General features: G+C 42.7%; 9 non-coding genes across 9 annotated transcripts; 6 read left to right on the forward strand and 3 right to left on the reverse strand.

The window, feature by feature from the left end:
• The first annotated feature begins 538 nt into the window (after positions 1 to 538).
• On the forward strand, positions 539 to 612 carry trnat-agu. Its single transcript has one exon. It is a non-coding gene; the product is annotated as a tRNA-Thr (tRNA).
• A 365-nt stretch (positions 613 to 977) lies between these two features.
• Positions 978 to 1,051, reverse strand: trnat-cgu. Its single transcript has one exon. It is a non-coding gene; the product is annotated as a tRNA-Thr (tRNA).
• Positions 1,052 to 1,161: 110 nt separating this feature from the next.
• On the forward strand, positions 1,162 to 1,235 carry trnat-ugu. The gene has a single exon. It is a non-coding gene; the product is annotated as a tRNA-Thr (tRNA).
• Positions 1,236 to 3,231: 1,996 nt separating this feature from the next.
• On the forward strand, positions 3,232 to 3,305 carry trnat-agu. Its single transcript has one exon. It is a non-coding gene; the product is annotated as a tRNA-Thr (tRNA).
• Positions 3,306 to 3,670: 365 nt separating this feature from the next.
• On the reverse strand, positions 3,671 to 3,744 carry trnat-cgu. The gene has a single exon. It is a non-coding gene; the product is annotated as a tRNA-Thr (tRNA).
• Positions 3,745 to 3,854: 110 nt separating this feature from the next.
• On the forward strand, positions 3,855 to 3,928 carry trnat-ugu. Its single transcript has one exon. It is a non-coding gene; the product is annotated as a tRNA-Thr (tRNA).
• Positions 3,929 to 5,924: 1,996 nt separating this feature from the next.
• trnat-agu lies at positions 5,925 to 5,998 on the forward strand. The gene has a single exon. It is a non-coding gene; the product is annotated as a tRNA-Thr (tRNA).
• Positions 5,999 to 6,363: 365 nt separating this feature from the next.
• Positions 6,364 to 6,437, reverse strand: trnat-cgu. The gene has a single exon. It is a non-coding gene; the product is annotated as a tRNA-Thr (tRNA).
• A 110-nt stretch (positions 6,438 to 6,547) lies between these two features.
• trnat-ugu lies at positions 6,548 to 6,621 on the forward strand. The gene has a single exon. It is a non-coding gene; the product is annotated as a tRNA-Thr (tRNA).
• Positions 6,622 to 12,811: the final 6,190 nt, after the last annotated feature.

Consider the following 12,811-nt stretch of genomic DNA (forward strand, 5'->3'; position numbering starts at 1 on the left):
ATCGAGTATTCCTCAACTCTTGAGGAGAAGGCAGCAGTACCATCGTCTGCACGAGTACAATGTTTGGCTATTGGAGCCTCTGCAATACCAGCAGATTTCTGTCAAACTGATGTAGCTGGGCCATGCCCCCCTGAAGCAGATGTCTCTTTCCGATTGGCTACTTGAACAGAAATTAGATCTGGAGAGCTGAGAGAGTCTTGCAGAAAGCTACCAGTTAGCCATTGAGCACAGTCAAAAGAGTGCTTTGCGAAACAAACAAAGGTTTGACAGTAAAGTGCGGGAATCCACCCTTGCCAAGGGAAATAGAGTTGTTTTGAGGACTTGTTCAGACTCACCCTGTTGAATCAGTCTCAAAAGATTCTCCTTCACCTTATGATGTTTCCACTGAGGTCATTGAAGAAGTGAGGAACAGGAAGTTACTTGTTGGACTATTTGACCATATCCTACATTTATAGTGCACAAAAGTTAAAAAAATTGAACTCGTCTCCTTCTGCAGTACCAGTTAATACCAGGTATTACCGGTTTGCCGACAGCAGGAGGCACTGTGGCTTAGCTGGTCAAAGCGCCTGTCTAGTAAACAGGAGACCCTGGGTTCAAATCCCAGCAGTGCCTTCCTGTTACCATTTGAAACCATCTTCTTCACAGTGTTGATTGCATTGTTAATCTTGGAGTTGGCAAATCTTTCAAAGTCTGTGTATGTCCTCAGTTATCCACCTCACGGTACTCTTGAGAGCTTTAAAAACTTCTTTTCACCTGATCCAAGAAGCTTCTTCAGTTCTAGAACAAATGCTGGAGGGTCCCAGGCATTAAACCGCTAGTGGAGCTTCTGAGGGTTGTTCACCCAATATTGATGTCTTGGGCGTGTCTAAATCTTCATTGTGTCCTCTTCTTGGAAACGAAGGAGAGAAAGCATAACTCCCAATGCTTCCCGCCATCAGCACTCGTTAATGAAATGTAATGGCATTGGTAGGGAGGTAAGGCACTGCTGGGATTTGAACCCAGGATCTCCTGTTTACGAGACAGGCGCTTTGGCCAGCTAAGCCACAGCGCCTTGAGCTGTGTTCCTCTGGCTACTGTCCAACAGCTGGTGGGGAAAAATGTGACGAACCGATTCAAACCTGTGTCTGCAGAGGTTACTTGGTTTTTCCCTTCCCTGAAGGAGGCACTGTAGCTTAGCCGGTCAAAGCACCTGTCTTGTAAACAGGAGATCCTGGGTTCAAATCCCAGCAGTGCCTGTTGAGCTATTTCAAAATAAGAAGTTCTGTGTAGGCAACTTTTCCTCAATGTCAAAATAAAAGAAAGTAAGGTGTTGAATCTCAAGTTTGGAGGCACTAAAGATTTAGCAAAGGACACCCCAGCAGCTGTGCACCACATGCAGATGAAAAAAAAATCAAAACTGAAAGTGTACTAAAACATGAAACTGCGCAACTGTAACAACAGACATAAATGGACCAGTATAGAAACTGGGTGAGGCAGGGTCATATTGAGCTTTCGTCCCAAAAGTACTGTCAAGATTCTGCAAATCATTCGAGTTACTGATAAGAGAAGGTAAGACTGTTAGGTGTTGTGTTAAAATAAATGCCCAAGTGTTCTCTATTAAAAACAGCATAAGGAGGTGTTCTAGTGTTCTTGTTTCCTCTTATGTTAAGGAAAAGTGTATAGGCAGCAGGAATTTGAGTCAGGTCTCGGTTTTTCTTGATGATGTCACTCCTTTCTCAGCTACACTTGAGAACCATGAGGAACGATCGCTGAAGGTCCTCCATAGGATGAAAGAATTTACTTTAAAGCTGTCGCCAGAGAAATGTCAGTTCTTCAGGACATCTGTCCAATATCTCGGCTATGTTGTATCATCAGAAGGGGTCAAAACAGATCCAGCTGCCCTCACTACCTGGCCAAGACCAGCTAACATCAAGTAGCTTAAGTCTTTCCTTGGGTTCACTGGATATTACAGGAGGTTTATAAAAGACTATTCCAAGCTTGCAATACCCCTTAATCACTTAAGTGCTGGTTGCCTCCCACTGAAGAGAAAATCCAGTCTGTCTGGCAGAAACCACAAGGTTTCTACCAGTGCGGATCTCAAAAAGCCTTTTCACGAAAAATGGACCCCAACCGCTGAAGATACTTTTAAGACATTGATTCTCAAGCTCACAACAGCTCCTGTTCTTGGGTTTGCAGATCCAAAGAGACATTATATTGTGCACACCGATGCAAGCGCCCATGTTCTCGGTGCAGCCTTATATCAAGAACAGGAGAACAAGTTAAGAGTCACTGCCTGTGCCAGTAGGGGTCTCTCCAAGTCCGAGCAAAGGTACCCTGCACACAAGCTTGACTTCCTGTCTGTGAAGTGGGCTGTCACCCAGAACGTTTTCCGCTATCTCTATGGAGCAAAATTTACAGTGATGACAGACAATAATCCACTCACATATGTTTTAACATCTGCAAAGTTGGACGCAGTAGGGCATTGCTGGTTGGCCGTACTTTCCAGTTTTGATTTTGACATTGAGTATAGCGCTGGGAAGAACAACCAAGATGCAGATGGGCTGTTGAGACGTCCGTATCGGCATGCCTGTGATATATCTGATCAGAGTTCTAATGATGAGGGAAATGCCATTGAAGGCTTTACTGCACAGCTCTTGCGCCGCAACAAAGAGCCTGATTTTCCAACCGAGGCAGTAAAGGCAGTATGCAAGAGACATGAGTATTCCTCAACTCTTGAGGAGAAGGCAGCAGTACCATCGTCTGCACGAGTACAATGTTTGGCTATTGGAGCCTCTGCAATACCAGCAGATTTCTGTCAAACTGATGTAGCTGGGCCATGCCCCCCTGAAGCAGATGTCTCTTTCCGATTGGCTACTTGAACAGAAATTAGATCTGGAGAGCTGAGAGAGTCTTGCAGAAAGCTACCAGTTAGCCATTGAGCACAGTCAAAAGAGTGCTTTGCGAAACAAACAAAGGTTTGACAGTAAAGTGCGGGAATCCACCCTTGCCAAGGGAAATAGAGTTGTTTTGAGGACTTGTTCAGACTCACCCTGTTGAATCAGTCTCAAAAGATTCTCCTTCACCTTATGATGTTTCCACTGAGGTCATTGAAGAAGTGAGGAACAGGAAGTTACTTGTTGGACTATTTGACCATATCCTACATTTATAGTGCACAAAAGTTAAAAAAATTGAACTCGTCTCCTTCTGCAGTACCAGTTAATACCAGGTATTACCGGTTTGCCGACAGCAGGAGGCACTGTGGCTTAGCTGGTCAAAGCGCCTGTCTAGTAAACAGGAGACCCTGGGTTCAAATCCCAGCAGTGCCTTCCTGTTACCATTTGAAACCATCTTCTTCACAGTGTTGATTGCATTGTTAATCTTGGAGTTGGCAAATCTTTCAAAGTCTGTGTATGTCCTCAGTTATCCACCTCACGGTACTCTTGAGAGCTTTAAAAACTTCTTTTCACCTGATCCAAGAAGCTTCTTCAGTTCTAGAACAAATGCTGGAGGGTCCCAGGCATTAAACCGCTAGTGGAGCTTCTGAGGGTTGTTCACCCAATATTGATGTCTTGGGCGTGTCTAAATCTTCATTGTGTCCTCTTCTTGGAAACGAAGGAGAGAAAGCATAACTCCCAATGCTTCCCGCCATCAGCACTCGTTAATGAAATGTAATGGCATTGGTAGGGAGGTAAGGCACTGCTGGGATTTGAACCCAGGATCTCCTGTTTACGAGACAGGCGCTTTGGCCAGCTAAGCCACAGCGCCTTGAGCTGTGTTCCTCTGGCTACTGTCCAACAGCTGGTGGGGAAAAATGTGACGAACCGATTCAAACCTGTGTCTGCAGAGGTTACTTGGTTTTTCCCTTCCCTGAAGGAGGCACTGTAGCTTAGCCGGTCAAAGCACCTGTCTTGTAAACAGGAGATCCTGGGTTCAAATCCCAGCAGTGCCTGTTGAGCTATTTCAAAATAAGAAGTTCTGTGTAGGCAACTTTTCCTCAATGTCAAAATAAAAGAAAGTAAGGTGTTGAATCTCAAGTTTGGAGGCACTAAAGATTTAGCAAAGGACACCCCAGCAGCTGTGCACCACATGCAGATGAAAAAAAAATCAAAACTGAAAGTGTACTAAAACATGAAACTGCGCAACTGTAACAACAGACATAAATGGACCAGTATAGAAACTGGGTGAGGCAGGGTCATATTGAGCTTTCGTCCCAAAAGTACTGTCAAGATTCTGCAAATCATTCGAGTTACTGATAAGAGAAGGTAAGACTGTTAGGTGTTGTGTTAAAATAAATGCCCAAGTGTTCTCTATTAAAAACAGCATAAGGAGGTGTTCTAGTGTTCTTGTTTCCTCTTATGTTAAGGAAAAGTGTATAGGCAGCAGGAATTTGAGTCAGGTCTCGGTTTTTCTTGATGATGTCACTCCTTTCTCAGCTACACTTGAGAACCATGAGGAACGATCGCTGAAGGTCCTCCATAGGATGAAAGAATTTACTTTAAAGCTGTCGCCAGAGAAATGTCAGTTCTTCAGGACATCTGTCCAATATCTCGGCTATGTTGTATCATCAGAAGGGGTCAAAACAGATCCAGCTGCCCTCACTACCTGGCCAAGACCAGCTAACATCAAGTAGCTTAAGTCTTTCCTTGGGTTCACTGGATATTACAGGAGGTTTATAAAAGACTATTCCAAGCTTGCAATACCCCTTAATCACTTAAGTGCTGGTTGCCTCCCACTGAAGAGAAAATCCAGTCTGTCTGGCAGAAACCACAAGGTTTCTACCAGTGCGGATCTCAAAAAGCCTTTTCACGAAAAATGGACCCCAACCGCTGAAGATACTTTTAAGACATTGATTCTCAAGCTCACAACAGCTCCTGTTCTTGGGTTTGCAGATCCAAAGAGACATTATATTGTGCACACCGATGCAAGCGCCCATGTTCTCGGTGCAGCCTTATATCAAGAACAGGAGAACAAGTTAAGAGTCACTGCCTGTGCCAGTAGGGGTCTCTCCAAGTCCGAGCAAAGGTACCCTGCACACAAGCTTGACTTCCTGTCTGTGAAGTGGGCTGTCACCCAGAACGTTTTCCGCTATCTCTATGGAGCAAAATTTACAGTGATGACAGACAATAATCCACTCACATATGTTTTAACATCTGCAAAGTTGGACGCAGTAGGGCATTGCTGGTTGGCCGTACTTTCCAGTTTTGATTTTGACATTGAGTATAGCGCTGGGAAGAACAACCAAGATGCAGATGGGCTGTTGAGACGTCCGTATCGGCATGCCTGTGATATATCTGATCAGAGTTCTAATGATGAGGGAAATGCCATTGAAGGCTTTACTGCACAGCTCTTGCGCCGCAACAAAGAGCCTGATTTTCCAACCGAGGCAGTAAAGGCAGTATGCAAGAGACATGAGTATTCCTCAACTCTTGAGGAGAAGGCAGCAGTACCATCGTCTGCACGAGTACAATGTTTGGCTATTGGAGCCTCTGCAATACCAGCAGATTTCTGTCAAACTGATGTAGCTGGGCCATGCCCCCCTGAAGCAGATGTCTCTTTCCGATTGGCTACTTGAACAGAAATTAGATCTGGAGAGCTGAGAGAGTCTTGCAGAAAGCTACCAGTTAGCCATTGAGCACAGTCAAAAGAGTGCTTTGCGAAACAAACAAAGGTTTGACAGTAAAGTGCGGGAATCCACCCTTGCCAAGGGAAATAGAGTTGTTTTGAGGACTTGTTCAGACTCACCCTGTTGAATCAGTCTCAAAAGATTCTCCTTCACCTTATGATGTTTCCACTGAGGTCATTGAAGAAGTGAGGAACAGGAAGTTACTTGTTGGACTATTTGACCATATCCTACATTTATAGTGCACAAAAGTTAAAAAAATTGAACTCGTCTCCTTCTGCAGTACCAGTTAATACCAGGTATTACCGGTTTGCCGACAGCAGGAGGCACTGTGGCTTAGCTGGTCAAAGCGCCTGTCTAGTAAACAGGAGACCCTGGGTTCAAATCCCAGCAGTGCCTTCCTGTTACCATTTGAAACCATCTTCTTCACAGTGTTGATTGCATTGTTAATCTTGGAGTTGGCAAATCTTTCAAAGTCTGTGTATGTCCTCAGTTATCCACCTCACGGTACTCTTGAGAGCTTTAAAAACTTCTTTTCACCTGATCCAAGAAGCTTCTTCAGTTCTAGAACAAATGCTGGAGGGTCCCAGGCATTAAACCGCTAGTGGAGCTTCTGAGGGTTGTTCACCCAATATTGATGTCTTGGGCGTGTCTAAATCTTCATTGTGTCCTCTTCTTGGAAACGAAGGAGAGAAAGCATAACTCCCAATGCTTCCCGCCATCAGCACTCGTTAATGAAATGTAATGGCATTGGTAGGGAGGTAAGGCACTGCTGGGATTTGAACCCAGGATCTCCTGTTTACGAGACAGGCGCTTTGGCCAGCTAAGCCACAGCGCCTTGAGCTGTGTTCCTCTGGCTACTGTCCAACAGCTGGTGGGGAAAAATGTGACGAACCGATTCAAACCTGTGTCTGCAGAGGTTACTTGGTTTTTCCCTTCCCTGAAGGAGGCACTGTAGCTTAGCCGGTCAAAGCACCTGTCTTGTAAACAGGAGATCCTGGGTTCAAATCCCAGCAGTGCCTGTTGAGCTATTTCAAAATAAGAAGTTCTGTGTAGGCAACTTCTCCTCAATGTCAAAATAAAAGAAAGTAAGGTGTTGAATCTCAAGTTTGGAGGCACTAAAGATTTAGCAAAGGACACCCCAGCAGCTGTGCACCACATGCAGATGAAAAAAAAAATCAAAACTGAAAGTGTACTAAAACATGAAACTGCGCAACTGTAACAACAGACATAAATGGACCAGTATAGAAACTGGGTGAGGCAGGGTCATATTGAGCTTTCGTCCCAAAAGTACTGTCAAGATTCTGCAAATCATTCGAGTTACTGATAAGAGAAGGTAAGACTGTTAGGTGTTGTGTTAAAATAAATGCCCAAGTGTTCTCTATTAAAAACAGCATAAGGAGGTGTTCTAGTGTTCTTGTTTCCTCTTATGTTAAGGAAAAGTGTATAGGCAGCAGGAATTTGAGTCAGGTCTCGGTTTTTCTTGATGATGTCACTCCTTTCTCAGCTACACTTGAGAACCATGAGGAACGATCGCTGAAGGTCCTCCATAGGATGAAAGAATTTACTTTAAAGCTGTCGCCAGAGAAATGTCAGTTCTTCAGGACATCTGTCCAATATCTCGGCTATGTTGTATCATCAGAAGGGGTCAAAACAGATCCAGCTGCCCTCACTACCTGGCCAAGACCAGCTAACATCAAGTAGCTTAAGTCTTTCCTTGGGTTCACTGGATATTACAGGAGGTTTATAAAAGACTATTCCAAGCTTGCAATACCCCTTAATCACTTAAGTGCTGGTTGCCTCCCACTGAAGAGAAAATCCAGTCTTTCTGCAAAAGCGCAGCGCAGCACAGCAAAGAAGGACTCATCCAGGCTGGAGAAACTGATCAGGAAGGCTAGCTCTGTGTTTGGCATGAAGCTGGACACTCTGGTGACAGTGGCAGAGAAAAGGACATTAAAGAAACTGCTCGACATTATGAACAATGCTGGGCATCCTCTGCACACGGCCATTAACAACCAGAAGAGTCTGTTCAGTGACAGGTTGCTTCTCCCCAAGACAAGAACTAACAGACTTAAAAACTCCTTTGTCCCACACGCCATCAAACTGTTTAACTCCTCTCTGGAGGGGAGAGGGAGGGGAAACAGGAGGACAAAGGAGGGGGGAACAACTAAGCTGTAGTGCCTCTTCACCTCACTGTACAATACCTTGTGCAATACTTTTTGTTAATAGTCAACAGTGCAATAGACCTCAATACAAATGTGCAATTCACTTGTATTTTTATTTTTATTCCTATTTATTCTATTTATCCCCTTCGTATATTTTATTTATATTTGTCTCTGTATTTATATATGTGTGTGTATGTGTGTGTGTGTATATATATATATATATATATAATATTCTGTAACTCTGTAACTTCTGTCGGTGCTGTGCTTTTTTGGAAATCGAATTTCCCAGAGGAACCCACCCGAGGGATTAATAAAGTTCTATCTTATCTTATCTTATCTTATCTTAAATTTTATACATGTCAGGCATTTGTGTTAACCACAGTATTGTTGAAAAAAAAATACATGCCTGTTTTAAGATCATACTATAGTGCAGTAGACAAGTTATCTACTGTAAATATATTTGAATAAGCCACCTACAATATGTCATGAAAAATAAAATGTTTTGATCCTGCTCACCTTTAACTGACATCCAGCTCTGTGCTGACTCTCTTCCTGAGTACTGACACTTGTAGAAACCTTCATCAGACTCTGACACTGCAGAGGTTTTCAGCTCCCCTCGGGATCATTTTGAATAACTTTGTCATTGTGATAGTGTAATGGGGAAGGCTTTAGAATAGAATAGAATAGAATAGAATAGAATAGAATAGAATTCAACTTTATTGTCATTGCACATGCACAGGTACAGGGCAACGAAATGCAGTTTGCATCCATCCAGAAGTGCTTTAGTGATATAGATATATTACAATATATATTAGCAATAATATAGATATGTGAGTATATTACAGAAATGGGTCTATTATGGTATGTTATAATGTACACGGTATGAAGTATGTTGTGAATATTCTATAACTATAAGTATGTACAGGCTGTAGTGAGTACAAGCTATGTACAGGATATGAACAGGATATAAATATGAAAAACTATACAGAATATGAAATAAATAACTTTACAGAATCTGAGATATACAGCTATACAGAAATGGGAACTATGCAAGTTGTAAACAGTTGTAGGATTAAAGATTATCGAATGTACAGAATGATTATTTACACAGAGCTATACAGTAGTGCAGTTAAGATAAGTGAGGGTGTAGATAGTTTCTACAGAGGCTATATAAAGTGCTAGTGGTTGTGAGTGGTGGTTCAGTCCATGTTATTATTGTGTGTTTGAGGGTACAGTTGTCCATTGTGGGTGTGTGTATGTTCAGTCCATGAGTTTAACGTGGGTCAGATGTCAGGAGGCAGAGTTCAGGAGTCTGACAGCTGTGGGGAAGAAGCTGTTCCGGTACCTGGTGGTCTTAGTCTTAGTCTTAGACTACTTCTTAGGAAGTAGCAGCAGCTGCTCTTCATTTCCACTGATGAGCGGCTGTGAACAATGGTTGTGTGAGTAGGTGAAGCGCCTGAGAAGTTTTCATTGTCTGCTACACAAACAGTTGTTTTAAACCTCTACAGCAGAGGTTCGAGGTACAGGCTGTTTTTCTTTTAGTGCTTTTTGTTTTTTTTAATTTGTTGAAATGTATTTGATGTTTATTGTATTTTGTTTTTAGTAGTGATTTTAGAAGATAAGGCAAGATAAGCCACGTGTGCAGCAAACACAGTTGTCTGCTGGAGGTATGTTAACTTAATATATTTGGACATTAAAAAAAAGTATATTTATGCACTATAATCTATTTTATATCGTATTGCCTCCTGCAGGGCAGGCTGCACATGTGAATTTGTCACTTTTTTTTTTTTTTTTTTTTTTTTTTTTTGGTCCTTCTCCTTTTTGTTGCGTTTTTGGTTTTAGTAGGGTCACCTTTTAAAACTGTTTTTGCGCCAGGTTTATTTTTATTTTCTACTGGGCTGGTGCAATATTAGTCGGGCAATGTGCAATCCCTGAGCTGGGCTCTTACCTTAGGGGAGTTAGGTCTTTTAGAGGTGCTCCGTGTGGATTTGCAATGAATATGTTTTATTAAGAGTGATTTTTAGTGCCACCGATTATTGCCTGAACTAAAACACTTAGTGCATGCGATAAGTGTTCTGTTGGGCTCGTATTTATTTGGGGTGGATTTGTTTCTTTTAAAGCAACGAGCATCTGGGACCGCCAAGGGAGAGCAAGCCCTCAGGTGATAGTTGCATTGCTGGCAGGTTGCACCAATAATACTATCTTGTGATCGTTAGTGACGTTTTCCATTTTGATGTTTTAGGCCTTTTTGCAAACCCTTTGTGTTCTTTTAAAATAAATTTTAACATATCTGACCGATATTGACCCTCTTGTCCCGTTTATTCTGGGCTCGTTCCTGTGAGAGCTTTGGGCCTGAAAGGTTGCACAAGTAGTATAGAGGCCCTTAGCGGTTACTCGGTGGCGTTTACTCGCTACAATAGAAAAACACATTGGAAAATATTTTTTCTCTTGAACTGCAGCACAGACTAACAGAACTTCCTTCAGTCACAGGATTAACAGGATTCACCAGGATAGGATCATAATCTGCAAAACAGTCAAATCACATTAGTTCTGGTCACACTATTAGGGATGGAAAGAGCCTTAACAACAACAACAACAACAACAACAAAATGAATTGCACAAAGTTAGAGATAAGAAGTGAGACGGCCTATAGAGAGGAGACGATGGCACTGTACGAGTGGTGTCTGGAAAATAACCGGACTCTCAACATCAGCAAAACTAGAGAAATGATAGTGGACTACCGGAAACGACCAGTCAGGGAACACCAGCCCATCCACATAAACAGTACCAAGGTTGAAAGGGTCAGCAGCTTCAAATTCCTTGGAGTCAACATCACCGAGGACTTCTCCTGGACCCTTCACACAGACACTGCTAGCAGGAAAGCTCGCCAGCGACTCTACTTCCTGAGGAGGCTGAGGAAGTTTGGCATGAATGCCAACATCACCTCAAATTTCTACAGGTGAGCAATCGAGAGCTTGCTGACGAGCTGCATTACAGTTTGGTACGGAAGCTGCTCTGCCAGCAGCCGTAAATCACTACAGAGGGTGGTGAAGGCAGCAGAGCACATCACTGGCATGAGGCTTCCTGCCATTCAGGACATTTATCTTCAGCGATGCCTCCGTAAAGCACATAGCATCATCAAGGACCACAGCCACCCAGCACATCAGCTCTTCTCCTTGTTACCATCTGACAGATGAGTACTGCTGCTCATTCCTGCCACTGTGCAATATCCCATATATTAATATATGGGATATTGCACAATATCAAGTCTGGAATTTAAATTTACTCTACATTCAGCTGAATATGACAAAGAGAACCAGATCTGAGTTTTGGTGGGGTTTTTTGTAGGCAAAAGTCTAGACAGAGAAGTCCAGACTTGCTTCCCCTGGCCACTCTTCCATGGTCTCACTGTGGTTATACAGGGACTGAATAGGCTGTGACAACCTGCCAGGTATCCCATGCAGGATACCCCGAGAGATGCAATCAAGTGCTTTCTCTAATTCCACAAAGCAAATGCAGATTGGTTGGGCAAATTCCCACTTACCCTCAAATATCCTTGATAAGATGCAGGACACTTTGACAGGTGTCCAGCATCTTATGGTGTCACCAACTCAAAAGTGGTAATCAGTTGACAGCTCAGCTCATTTCTTTACCCGATTGTCCAGAATATTCAAAAAATTTAAATGATAAAATTGACTGTTGATTTCTAGTAGGTGGTCATCATAGGAGTTTTAAGAATTATTCTACATCTGGCGCCCCACTCAGGACCAATTTGTCTTGAGAGAGTCTACCAGCAGAATGTAACCCCTGTACTGTGATACAGTGGTGATTCACAGAGGGGACATGTCTGAACTACTGAGAAAAATATGTAGGTCTTCGTTTTCACATACAATGACTTACAGCAGGTAATTGGGGCAATCATTTACATACAGTGTACAGTGATGTTGACTGCATTGCTGAAATCTCCTGATTCAGATTCACACCAACACACTGCAATATCTGACTCTCATGTGGTGATTTTGTTTGTAGAGCCAGTCATTCTGCTGCAGTTAGAAAAATTCAGTTGGCCATTATCAGAGAACTTCCTCACTCTCCACTCAGTGAAGTTTCCCTCACAGGTCAGTGAGACAGAGTCAGAGGTGAAGTGTTGCACTCTGTCAGGACTCATTGTGAGAGACACTGCTGAATTAACATCTGAAAACAACATGCAGTGAAGACACAAAGCTCAGAAATGTTAAATATTAGTTAAATGTTTCTGGTATTTTTTGATGGTCAGTGCTGATAACTTAACAATTTGTGTTTTGTTTTTTTTGTTTTTTTTTATATAAACTTGAACAAGAAGGTCCTGAGTTCAATTCCACCATCAGGCCGGGGTCTTTCTGTGTGGAGTTTGCATGTTCTCCCCGTGTTTGCGTGGGTTCCCTCCGGGTACTCTGGCTTCTTCCCACCGTCCAAAGACATGCAGCTTGTGGGGATAGGTTAATTGGTTAAACCAAATTGCCCATAGGTGTGAATCTGTGAGTGAATGTGGGCGCGAATGGTTGTCTGTCTCTGTGTGTTGGCCCTGTGACAGACTGGCGACCTGTCCAGGGTGTAACCTGCCTCTCGCCCTGTGACAGCTGGGATAGGCCCCAGCGCCCCCCGCGACCCTGAAAAGGATAAGTGGAAGCGAATGGATGGATGGATGGATCGAATAAATAACAAAAATCTCAAACAACAATATCCACAATCTTAAGCCATGTTCCATTTCTTTATAGTTTTAAGGAAAATGTAAAATTGGTGAAATGACATAACATGTATAAACATAAATATAAATGGAAATTTAGTCTACAAGTTTATAGTCTACACCTTCTATGTGTTTATGAATCAAAGTAATAATAGGTTAATTGAAGAACAAACAATTTAATGAACATCCCATCTCCATCGTTTTCTAACAGGAAACTGAATTCATGTTGTTTCTGCCTCAAACAGCTCCTTTAAATTCTAGACTTGAATTTATTCTAGAAAAGTCAACTCAGAACCCAAAACTCAAGACTACTGGAGCAGT

The sequence above is a fragment of the Simochromis diagramma genome, unplaced genomic scaffold (assembly GCF_900408965.1).
Source record: "Simochromis diagramma unplaced genomic scaffold, fSimDia1.1 OVJJ01000657.1, whole genome shotgun sequence".
Lineage (NCBI taxonomy): Eukaryota > Metazoa > Chordata > Actinopteri > Cichliformes > Cichlidae > Simochromis > Simochromis diagramma.